Source organism: Silene latifolia, chromosome 9, assembly GCF_048544455.1.
Source record: "Silene latifolia isolate original U9 population chromosome 9, ASM4854445v1, whole genome shotgun sequence".
Taxonomy (NCBI): Eukaryota; Viridiplantae; Streptophyta; class Magnoliopsida; order Caryophyllales; family Caryophyllaceae; genus Silene; species Silene latifolia.
Window position 1 is genome coordinate 150,169,087 of NC_133534.1, and position 12,833 is coordinate 150,181,919.

The 12,833-nt window shown below is 38.4% G+C and overlaps 1 non-coding gene across 1 annotated transcript; it reads left to right on the forward strand.

The window, feature by feature from the left end:
• The first annotated feature begins 10,682 nt into the window (after positions 1-10,682).
• On the forward strand, positions 10,683-10,789 carry LOC141603462 (small nucleolar RNA R71). Its single transcript, XR_012525337.1, has one exon. It is a non-coding gene; the product is annotated as a small nucleolar RNA R71 (small nucleolar RNA).
• The last annotated feature ends 2,044 nt before the right edge of the window (positions 10,790-12,833 follow it).

The following is a 12,833-nucleotide window of genomic DNA, read 5'->3' on the forward strand; positions in this document are numbered from 1 at the left end:
TTCCGGGGTATGAGATGTGTGTGATGAGTTGAGATGGAGATGGAGGTGACGGAGTATCATGCATATCATATTTTATTGTTTTATTGTTTTCCCTACTCAACCTCGTGGTTGACCCTGTGTATTCGTGAACACCTGTGATGAACCGTTTTATGGGGAGCAGACTTGACAGGTAAGAGATAGGACGGGAGCTGGATGGGCGTGAGACATTGGATCAGACGACTTAGTATTAGATCATCATCTAGAAGACTTCACTTTTGTTTACGTCAGTTCTTGTAATTTAATTTGAAAAGAAAATTTGTAATAATTAAAGTTAAAATATTATATAAATTGCCTTGGAGTTTAATTTGTTATTCACTACCTCGGGAAACCGAGATGGTAACACCGTCATTTATCTGAGGAGTCCTCGTTCAGGCCCTTAAATAAATGGGGGTGTTACAAAGTGGTATCAGAGCGAACGATCCTCAGGCCTAAACCAATGAACCTAATGAACGTAGGATGTGTCTAAATAAAATGAACCCCTGGGAATAAACTGTTAGGAGCTCACAGTGCGGTTAAGAAGGCGCCCTTAATGCGTGCTCTTTTGCCCTCTCAGTTTTGAACCAGGCAACCCAAGAGAAAACGAGTGAATGGGGTAGTTAGAAGAAAAACCTTGGATATAAGCGAGATGATGTATACCTTGAGACCTAGTACTGAATTTATGATATTTATCTGGATGTATAATCAATGAAACGTTGGATTGCGGTAATCGTGAACGTGAGAATAGTTGCGAATTTATGGTATTTATCTGGATGGATGTGAATGACGTGTTGATAGTGCTATTGTGTCTGGTAATATGTGGTTATGTGATCCCCAAAGCCATGCTAGTATAGTATCGCGATAGTAATGAGAGACACCATTGAATTGCTTGCTTCTAGTCGTAGCAATCGTGATTAGATGCGAGGGGTAGGTCGGGATGCGAAGGGACTTCTATGGGATAGATGTTTACGTAAATACAAAAGTGTGAGATTTAAGTTAGGATGAGTTAGCATCGATAGTATGGTTGTAAGAGCTTGGAACATGGAAAATGAATGATTGAGTGTTGAGATCCGTTTTGTTTGATTTTACTCTGTAATTTATCTTGCTGTCATTTCCTTCCTGTTAAATTTCTACGGATGAAAATTTTATGAGAAATAGCCTCGTGAGTTAGTGTTCTTTTGACGTTGGTTTCATGCTTATAGGGTATACGGATTAAGAGTAATAATTGTTTTAGTGGGCTGTGGTCGGGAAGTTCCTGTGCGGTGATGTTTTGACCAACGTTTTTGTAAAAATCTTCATTTAATTTGTGTAAATGATTTTTGCATAATTCCAACTCTATCGACTAGAGATTTCGCATACGTTTCCAAATTGATAAGCCACGAAAATTCTTGATGTCTCTATATTAAATGGTAAGCTTTGCAAACTGACCCAAGTTTCGGACCAATTGCTGTCACATACTTGTTTGGACCAACTGAGTTGTAAAATTCTTAAAAAAAATTGAATTCTTGAACTTTCGACCTCATTCTTTTTATCACAAATTATTAACTCTCTGTATGTTATGAAAAGTAATATAACTTAAGTTTTCGTTGAACGGCTGTTTATTCGTGATTTTTGAAAGTTACAACGTGAATCATGACCTGTAAAATGTGCGTTCTATGCTAAGCTTTCACACAGATGTTTGATTAATTCATGAGCCTTAGTAAGGTGAAATTATAATGTTTTATATGATGGTAGTGTCACGCATGTTCAGTAGTCATATATCTTAACAAGTGATAAAATTTAAAACTTAGTTGATAACATTGTCGGCATGATAGCATGAGTAAAATGGGATGGCTTAATTTGATTCTTAATCGAGGGTGAAATGTTTATACGAGTCCAATTGTTTGCATACTTTGTATACATTTGGCATGATGTAATGTCTCTGGGTGTGCATCTTATTCGTATAGTGGTCGGGTATACATAAACATAAAACCATGTTATCGTATCTTGGTAAATTGGTGGCGTTAAATGTCCTAATGTACTCGCATGAATATTTACAATAATGATGTTAAATATTTTACACAGGAACGGTAGTAATGGTTATGTCTAAATGTTCCCACATGTAGGATGTCATCTGAGTCCTAAGGTCCTTTATGTGAGTCTGTGTGCCTACAGTTATCCTTATTGCCTTCATTGTATTAAATTATTTCAGTCGAACCTAAAACCTATAACATGATAATAAACAGTGTTGTTATTTTTGTTATTGAATATGTTCGTTATTACAATGTCGTAAAGCACTAAAGCGATTCTTGCAAATGAGTGGGTATGATATAAAGGAAAACTGTTTGGTATAACACGACAATTGGCATATTTATATTCTTGTGTCGTTACTATCAATCATATTAACATGAAGATTGTTATGATAACTATGTTGACAATTATAATAGGATAACCCTTTGATGATTCACATGTTATGCACTGGTTTAAATGATAGTCGTTATAGTTACATTTAATTGAGTCTACGGGTTGCCTAAGTATTTAAGTCGTGCAAATCAGTGAAGTTTCCAAGTTGTTAATCTTCTACTATAGCTAGAATTCTACAAAGTATACGATGGTGAACGTATGTGAAACTATTTATGCGATATCGGTTGTTTTGCTGAAAATGAGTGGTACTAAGTTGCTGGACACAATGGAACGATATGGTTGCTATGATGTCAAACACATGTGTGATATGGAAGTAGTGTTGCGTTGGCATGGATCATATGTTGTTACTTTTATTAGCGAATATGTTTCAGAATTTATATCAAACAAGTTGGCCAATTCGTGTTGTATGTCTGATGAGTAAAAAGGTTTTGATTACGTGTTGTGTTTTCTATGGTTTCGAGGTGTTTAAGTAATGCTCATGTACCGCATATTTTGAATACTCCTGGTGATTTATGAGTAGCAGATTGTTCAATTATTCGGAATTGGTAACGGTTTTGACTTGGGAGTGGAGTTTGGTGGGATCAATGTAGATTGTATCTTTGGTTTACGTGTATTCTTGCAGTTGATATTTACGAGATGATTGTTCTCCGGTAGATAATGCGAATTGTGATGATCTTGAGTTGACCAAAACCCTTGTATTACAACAGTTACCCTGAACACTTGTTATATATCTTTCGCACACTTAAACCTCGAGGATGAGTCCCTTGTCTTAACACCCTTGTGTCTAAATTTGTTAACCTTCCATTTTGTAGGATGGATCCCTACAATGTACACCCGCAAGACTCACATGTCACTTGATGCTGACTTTAATGAGCATTGTGAGAGACTTTGCACCGCCATGGACATGTATGGCCATAATGGGCACCCCGAGTATTTAACTAATACTCGATTAAGAGCGTATACCCTTATCGATTCTATTCCCGACTCGGCATACTAAAGGACAAAGAAACGCTTCTATATGAGAGAGTTGACCACCCATTGCATGAGGCGATTCCGTGACCCCAATTACTGCGGCGGGGCCAAATACCCGCCCGAGCATACCTTTGACTTCATAGCAGGCGACCTGAGACACGAATTTTACGCTAATGTACCTGATGCCGAAAGTACGATCGAACCACCCACGCCGGACTTCGGGAAGAGGTGAACCGAGAAGGGAATGACATAGAAGTCACCAGAAACAGAGGAAGCGCGACCTAAGGACCGTTAGGTTAGGGCTAGTAACCCCATGATCGGTCTGTTGTGAAACCGTGTAAACCTTTGGTTCCTTCTTGTTGTTCTTTTAGTTCGATGTTGTGTTTTAAGTCAAGCATGAACTAAGTAATAAGTGTTACTTGTTGACAATCAGTTAATTTCATAATAAAACCTTGTTTTCAACTTTAATGTTGCCGCGCAATCTTTTGGCCATGTGTTCTTTTCTGATTACATGTTGTTGATAGTGTTTTGTTACATAGGAATATAAAAGTCGAGAAGAGGTTACGAGGACGTAACCACGTTTTTAGTTGGGTAGGATTGTAAAATCTTAATGTTTATGTCCCACTTGTTTATAGATTGTGGTTTTGATCAAGTTGTAGACCGTAGTTTTGACCAAACGGATGTTTCGTTGCGTGGTACCCATACAAATGAGTTCTCTATGTTGTGTAATTAAACTGCTGCTGTTATGGCGCTCCGATAGTTGCACGAGTTCATGAGTGGTGATAGATTTGCATGAAGTAAGTTCCGGGACGTAACTTTCTTTTTAGGAGGGTAGAATGTAGCATACCGTTTCACCCGCTTAAGTTCATGAGTTCTGGTACTAGGAAATCTGTGTTGGTAATCACGGTGGTTTTTGGAGGTTTAGTAGATGAGCGAACTTCGGGACGAAGTTCATTTTAAGGGGGGAAGACTGTAATACCCCGTATTTTATATAATATAATTAATTAAACGGATATTATTATATATAAATATTATTATATATTATTTTAATAATTATGTCGGGATAATAGTTGAGTCGAGTTAATTGTGTAGTCGTGTTGATATCGTAAGACCAGGTTACTCGTAAGCTTGTGAGACGGGTTTAACTGAATGATAACTTACCCATACCCATGACCCATATCACGTTACCCATACCCATGACCCATTTACCATTTAACTTGATCTTTAACCTAACATTTTAACCTAATTTTACCCTAACCATACACACCCCTCCCTCAACCCGCCTCCTTCCTTCACCAACACCAAACACCTGTTTTCACGCAATTCGAGAGAGGGAGAGAGAGTGTGGAGGTTGACGGTGCAGCAAGGGAGAGCGCAGAGTGGTGGTCGACGTTTTCAGGCGGCCGTAGTGGCGGTTTTCGTGGCAGAAAAGGTAAGAACTCCACACACCTCCTCTGTTTTGTTTTTCTGTCGGGTTTTGCGGGTGGTTGTGTGTCGTAGGGAGGTGTTAAGGGTGGTTGTTGACGGGGTATATAGGTAGAGTGGTAAGGGACGAGTGAAATGGTGGTGGTTAGGGTGGTTTTGGGTGGTGATGGTGGTTGTGAGAGGCGGCAGCGACAGGGGTAGCCAACACGGGTTTGGGTTACGGTTTCAGGCGAGTTTTAGACGGCTGGGTTTAGGGTGGCACCACCGTGGACTCGGGGGAGGTCGAAATGGTGGTGCCACGGTGTTTAGGTTCGTGGGATGTCGGAGAGCAAAGTCGTGGTGGTTGGCAGGGGTAAGGTTGTTGGCTGCGGTGGTGGTCAGGAGAGAAAGGGAGGTGTTTGGTGAGGCTCGGTGTTGAACCAGGCCAGTTGACGGCCGTGGTTCACCTCGCCGGCGAGGGTCGACCCCAGTGGGGGTGGTTGCTGGTGGTTGGGTCAGAGTGGGTGTTGGGGCTGGTGGTTGACACGGCCTCACGGTGGCCTGTGGTGGCGGGTGAGTGCGTGTGAAGGGGGGGTGCGGGCTGTTTTAGCTTTGAAACGGGTTGTTCATAATTTAATCGTTATGTTTCGTTAATGGGTCGTATGTTTAACTAATTAATTTAATTCCGAGTTATTTAATTAATGAAAGACGGGTTTAAGTCGGGTTGTTGAATTGTTTTATGTTTGAGTCGGGTTTTATTAAAATGTTTAATTCGTTCAATATTTTATCTATCATAGTAGTTATTTAAATTAATTCCCGAGTCGGTTAAATAATTCAAGTCGGGTTTTGAGTCGGGTTCGTTAAAAGAGAAAAGTTTCTATATCGGGAAAGTTTCTATTTTTAGTAACTTCTATTTTGGGAACGGGAATAGTTAAGTAATTGGTTATCATTTCATTATATTTCAGAGGGCGAATTATTGTGGATTATCACCGAGCTTCCGACTATTTGACTGCAGTTCTGAGGTAGGGAAATACACTTGACTTACCGGTATTGTTAAATTATGTTGAGTTGTTGTGTTACATGTGACTGAGCTGTGATCGATGACTTGTGCGTGGTTGTAAATTATGTTATGAATCATACACTGGAGTGTGGTTGACTGAACTGTTCGTGTTGATCATGTCATTTCATTATTTTGATAGCTGGCATGCTTTCATTCATTGATATACATATCATGTTGCATTGATTACTGTCGTGCATTGCATATGCATTGGAGTTGGAGGATGGTGTGGTGGTGACGATGATGAGATATGATGTGATGTTGTGATAAGGCCCAGGCTGGTTCTGCAGGACTTGCCCTGGTGTCCTCAGCTGTTGAGCTGGCAGATCGACTTCGGTCGATATTTATAGTCTACCGGGATCGGTATGGGTCAGGCGTTCGGGGTATGAGATGTGTGTGATGAGTTGAGATGGAGATGGAGGTGACGGAGTATCATGCATATCATATTTTATTGTTTTATTGTTTTCCCTACTCAACCTCGTGGTTGACCCTGTGTATTCGTGAACACCTGTGATGAACCGTTTTATGGGGAGCAGACTTGACAGGTAAGAGATAGGACGGGAGCTGGATGGGCGTGAGACATTGGATCAGACGACTTAGTATTAGATCATCATCTAGAAGACTTCACTTTTGTTTACGTCAGTTCTTGTAATTTAATTTGAAAAGAAAATTTGTAATAATTAAAGTTAAAATATTATATAAATTGCCTTGGAGTTTAATTTGTTATTCACTACCTCGGGAAACCGAGATGGTAACACCGTCATTTATCTGAGGAGTCCTCGTTCAGGCCCTTAAATAAATGGGGGTGTTACACTATCTCCCCTCTAATCTTCTGTCTGTGTATGGAGTATCTGACTAGAATCATGGACTTTGCAACTAAGAAATGGTACTTTAGGTATCATCCTCTTTGCAAGAGCCTAAAGCTAACTCATTTGCTATTTGCTGAAATTTGCTTATGTTCAGCAAAGGGGATGTTAAATCTATCATGCTTATTCTGAGAGCTCTAGCAACTTTCTCTGCTGCTTCTGGTCTTAAGGTTAATGCATCTAAATCTGAAGTGGTGTTCAGTGGTGTAGCTGATGAATTGAAGCATGACATTACTCATATTTCAGGTTACAAGGAGGGTCAAATACCTTTCAAATATTTGGGTATCCCTATCGAGCCTGGCAGGTTAACTAGAACTGATTATAATGTGTTATTAGAGAAGATTGTGGTTAAAGTTAGAGGCATAGGATCAAGAAAACTTAGCTATGCAGGTAGACTTGTTCTTATAAATTTTGTATACAACACACTTCATAATTACTGGGCATCAATCTTCCTGATTCCTAAAGGGTTTATCAAGAGGATAGAAGCTATCTGTAGGAATTTCTTGTGGTGTGGAGAGCCTGATTATAGCAGGACACCTTTGGTATCTTGGCATGGCATCTGCTGTAGCAAAAAAGAGGGTGGTCTGGGTATAAAGGAAGCTGGGGTGTGGAATATTGCAAGTGTAGGTAAGCTTGTTCACTGGCTGTATACTAAGGCTGATAGACTTTGGGTCCTATGGATTGATCATGTGCATTTGAAAGGTGCAAATTGGGACACTTATTTAACTCCTCCTGATTCTAATTGGAACTGGAGGAATTTATGTCGTGTGAAAGGGTTGCTGGAAGGTGGTTATCAGAACAACTCTTGGATAGCTACCCCCATTGATTATTCAGTAGGAGCTGGGTACCAATGGCTTTAGGGACAAAACCCCCATGTCCATTGGTATAAAGATGTAAGGGATAATTGGAGATTGCCAAAGCACTCATTTATTGGCTGGTTGATTCAGAAGAAGGCTTTAAATACGCGGGTTAAACTATACCAGTTGGGTTTATGCATGACTGATAGATGTGCTATTTGTGAAGTTGGGGAGGAAACTCATGAACATCTCTTCAGTGACTGTGTCTATAGCACTCGGGTTATTGATTGTGTTGAATAGTGGCTCTGTCTTTGACTTAATGGACCTCTTACTCATTATTCGAAGTTGCAGAGGAAGACTTGTAGAATGGTGAAGATGGCTGTGTACTACATGCTGTGGAATGAGAGAAACAAGTGCAGGCTTGAGCTGCAACTCAGAAGACCTGAGCATCTGGTAACATCTCTTAAGAAGCAGTTGCATAGTAGAATTGTACATAATGTACCTTCTGTTATGCAGCCAATGGATTGTTCTTGGCTAAGTTTATTGTCCATTCGATGTAATCTGTGTACTTAGCCTTGCTTGTGGATTGTAATAGGTGATGAATGTAATATCCTCTTGAAAATTTTCATTAATATATAAAAAGCTCACATGTTACCAAAAAAAAAAACATTATATAAACAAAATAAACCACATACAAAAATTAACTAGTAATTTACAATTAATATTTCTTAAAATGGGTCATAGAATTATAAATCATAACTACTTATATTTATAATAAACAATTCATTCTTATTTTAATTCTTTCATAAACAATAAATAAATCTATGTAATAAAACAATTTAAATTATTTAGACCAAATCTTATTTAATCGAATTACAATAAGATACGTTATCCTACTCACAAAATCATTTATCAATATTAAGGAATTAATTAACTTGTATCAGTACACAATTAATTAATTATCTATTAAGAATGTTTCCCTAGAGGTATGACCTTAAGGGATCAACTCATCACCACCGTCACACGACAGTAATGTCAAACTCTAGTCAGCCAATCATTACTGATTAATGTGGATCAGTTGACAATAAAATGTTACAATCCCTTATGTGTTCTTAATATGAGATTTAAACATGTGATCACATTATTGTCGAGGACACATACTCCAACATTAAAGGCATGTTTTTATATTTTTGATATATTCAATGTTTTTTGGATTTTTTTTCATTTTTTTGAAAGGAAGGTGTAATAAAATAAATAACATGTTTTTGAGTTTTTTTTTTTTTTCAATTTTTTCAACTTTTTACGGTTTTTATATAATGAATCCTCTCCCCACTCTTAAAACGTGACATTGTCCTCAATGGAACAAATGTAAGGAGGGGACTAAAATGCAAGTAAAGTATAAGTAAGGGAAGAGAATATATACAATTTAGTGGTTCTTAAGGGACTCCACAAAACCTCTCATCAAAATTTTGTTGCATGAAAATACAAGTGGCATGATCCATGTCACTCAAGGTTCAGAGGAGACGGTCAAAGGCTCTAGCAAAACCCTCAAGCAAGCATAGGTAGCTCCAAGCTATAGCCAACCGCATCCAACTTCTCTTCCAACGCTTCCTCCCATTCTTCCTCTTACTCCTCTCGGTATTGTTTCTAGGATCCTCTTGGTGACTAGGATCCTCCATTTCCATGTAGTAGCAAGAGGGAGAGAGGGACGGCATCTCATAAACTTCATAGAATGAGGAAACCTCCTCATGGTCATCAAGACAAGGAGAGTGGTGAAGAATAAGAGGTGGAGGAGTCAACCTATCAACATTATGGTTTATAATATCATCATTTTTATCCAAATTCTCTTGACTCTTCAATTGAACCGAATCACTACCAAAGATGAGAGCTTCAATTTCTTTCAAGCTAGAGTCAAAACTACAAATGTCGTAGTTTTTCTCATGGCTCCTCAACTCTCCCAATATGGCAAGTTCGACTTCATCAACCTCCATTTCCCAACTTTTTCCTTCTTTCCCACACTTGTCATTGATAAGCACTTCTTCTTCAAAGATTTCGGAAGGAGGTGGCTGTGGGGAGTCTTCCTCATTATCATAGACATCCCAAATAGGGGCACAAAGCCCTTCATAACTTCCCTCCCCACACTTATCATTTTGCAAGGAATCTCAATAAGTGTCCCATATGGGAGGGCCAAGTTCATCTCCATCCTTAGGTTCGAGACCAATCAAGAACTCACGATCAACAACTTTTCCAACCACAATTTCTTCTAAGACGAAATTTTTGTCTTCCTCAATTTGTTCACTCACTATCTCCATCGATCTTCCTAATTCCTTCCCACTTCTCAAGGTGACCAAGTGGACTTGTTGATGAAGTGGTAGTCCATCTTTGGGATTAGAGCCTTGAATTAGAAGGGAGTGTTTCCTTCTTTGAGGATTAGTGGCCCCTTGGTTGGCCATGTAAGAGTCAAGTGTCCTTTGGTGTGCATGGACATTTAAGAGTTCGGCCTTCAAACTTTTGAATTGATTGTCAATCTTGGCATCCATTTCCCTTAACAATTTCTCAAGAGAAGAGGTGGGGTTGGTTGGCTCTATGTATTGTTGCTGATTTTGTGGAGGTTGGTAAGGATTTTTTTGTTGTTGGGAATGGTGAGGTTGTTGGTCTTGTAAAACATAAGGTTCTTGTGGGTATGGGTCTTGTTGTGAAAAGGATCAGCAAGCGTTATAAGAACGCCCAATGCCACCACAATTCTCACAGGTAGGAGCATATTGTTGATAGTTTCTAGGAGGAGGACCTTGTTGAGAGTAGGTCATTGGTGGTGACCTAGGCTCTTGAACATAGTAGACCTTGGAATGACTTGATCTTTCTTCATGATAAGCATTTTCATGCTTCATCTCCCCCAAAAAGCTATCAAATTTCTTTGACAATTCATCCAACTTGGCCTTGTTTTCCAATTCTAGCTTTGAAGGTCCTTCACTCTCGGACTCATTTTCCCTTCCATAGTCACCTTCTTTACCTCCATAGCTAATTTCCATGTCGGAAATGTTTTGGATCAACTCCGTGATTTGGGGATTTTTCATGTTGTCAAAGTTGCCACCGGAGGTCGTCACAATCATATCCTTAAACCTTTGCTCAAGGGTTTTAAAGAAGATTTGAGTTGTCATCCATTTAGGGATTCCATGATGTGGGCAAGAGGTAAGAAGGTCTCTAAATCTTTCCCATCCTTCACTTAAAGTTTCACGATGTTTTTGCTTGAAGGTTTGAATTTCATGTCTTATTCTAGCGGTTTTTGAAGGAGGGTAAATTTTTTTGATAAAAGCCTTTGACAAGCTTTCCCAAGTAGTGAAAGTACCCGGTTCATGAGAATTCAACCATTTTCTAGTATTATCCTTCAAGGAAAGACGAAAGAGCATAAGGAGAATTTGCTCTTCCGTGATGACATTGTACTTGATCATACCCGCTTTTTCTTTGAATAAGACAAGGTGTTCATGAGCATCTTCATTATTCAAGCCATGAAAGATATCTTTTTGAATAAAGGAGATTGTATGATGACGGAGCTCAAAAGTATTAGGCGCAAGAACTCCATAATTGATTGCCGAGTAAGACCGATTAGGATCCGGTCTATGGTAGTAACCCATTGGTTGGTCCGTCATTTCTTTATCAACAAAGTTGGTTCTTGGTGTATTTGGTGGGCTAGGTGAGTTTGAATGTTGTGAATGGGTGGGTGAGTGATTTGGAAGTGGTTTGGTAAATGTTTTGGTTGATGGAAAGAGATTTCTTGGGTGGAAGTAGAGGGTGGAATGGTTAAGGAATCAATTGTGGGAGTAGGTGTATTTTGTAGTTGGTTTGGTATGGGTGGAGATCTCATTGGAGCTGATAGTGCTAACCTTCTTCTTGCCCGAAAAGTCTTCTCAATCTCTCAATCAAGAGGGAAAAGAGAGTCGGTATTACACCTATACAAACACTCAAAAAGAGATCAAATGGTCCTAATGCAATGAATGCACTAGGACAAGGGTGGAAAAACAAGCAAGCAAAGTAAACTAAGCCTAGAAACAAACAATTTATCTAATCCAATATCACCGTCCCCGTCAACGGCGCCAAAAACATGTTGTGAAATTTTATATTTATAACCCCGCAAGTGTACGGTTGCCCGTTGTAGTATTGCGGTGGTCGAACCCAAGAGACGGTGGTTATGGTTCTTAAATTAACTTGTTTGCTTCCTAGTTTAGTTCTAGCAAAGTTGAGTTAAATGATTGATAAAGTAATTAACACAACAACAACTAATTGTCTAGTTTCTAGTTTAGTTCTAGCAAGTATTGAATGATTCATAACTAACTACCAAGACTAACTACTAACTACTAACTACTAGAACCTAAACTAATGCAAGTAAAGGCAAGTAATACTAAAATGGTCTAAAACAAAAATTAGGAAAACACTAGGATGTTGGGTTCACCAATGTAACTAGAGAAGGAAGATTGGCATAGACTAACAATTATCTAGGTCGATACAAAGGCAAGTCTTCATCTCTCGATGCAAATCCTACTCCTGGTCAAGATTTAATCGACTTACTCATTCAATTAACCAAAACCGTAATTTGTTATCAAATCCTAATCACTAGCTAAGTTACTCACTCAACAAGTGGACTAATTAGAGAAATCGACCCAACTTACTCATTCAAGCAATTCCTCGAACAACTCATGTGCATAACAAATTATAAATGTAAAAGACCCAAGAATTATCATTAATTTATGCGAAAACCATTTACATAACACTACAAAGGATTCCCCTTCATCCTAGTATCAAACTACTCAAACATATTACTAAAATTGCAAGTAAAAGATGAACAATCTAACATGGAGATAACAAGATGAAATATAATGTAAGAACAAACTAATTGAACAACAAACATGTAATAAGTGATGGGAATTGAAATTAGGAGAGGAAATATACCAACATTTAATAAATATGCAAACTTGGATTGAATAAGGAGATGAATCTTGTCTTCCAATTACAAACTCAAGACTAAATGTAAACTAATGAAACTAGAGGAATTTGGATAAACTAGAGAAGGATTACATTAATTTGAAAGAAAGATTAGAACTTTGATTAAGAAGAGATTAATAAGAGAGGAATATAATCTAGGGTTCTTGTTACAATAATGAGAGAGTGAAATAAACTAAGCTAATATAATTCTATTCTAAATGGTAGTGTCTCGTAAATGTCTCCTATGTTCTAATTTATATATCCTTCTAATTACTAACCTAATAATATACTAATAATAATAATAATAATAATAATACTAATAAAACTCTCATCCTCACCTAA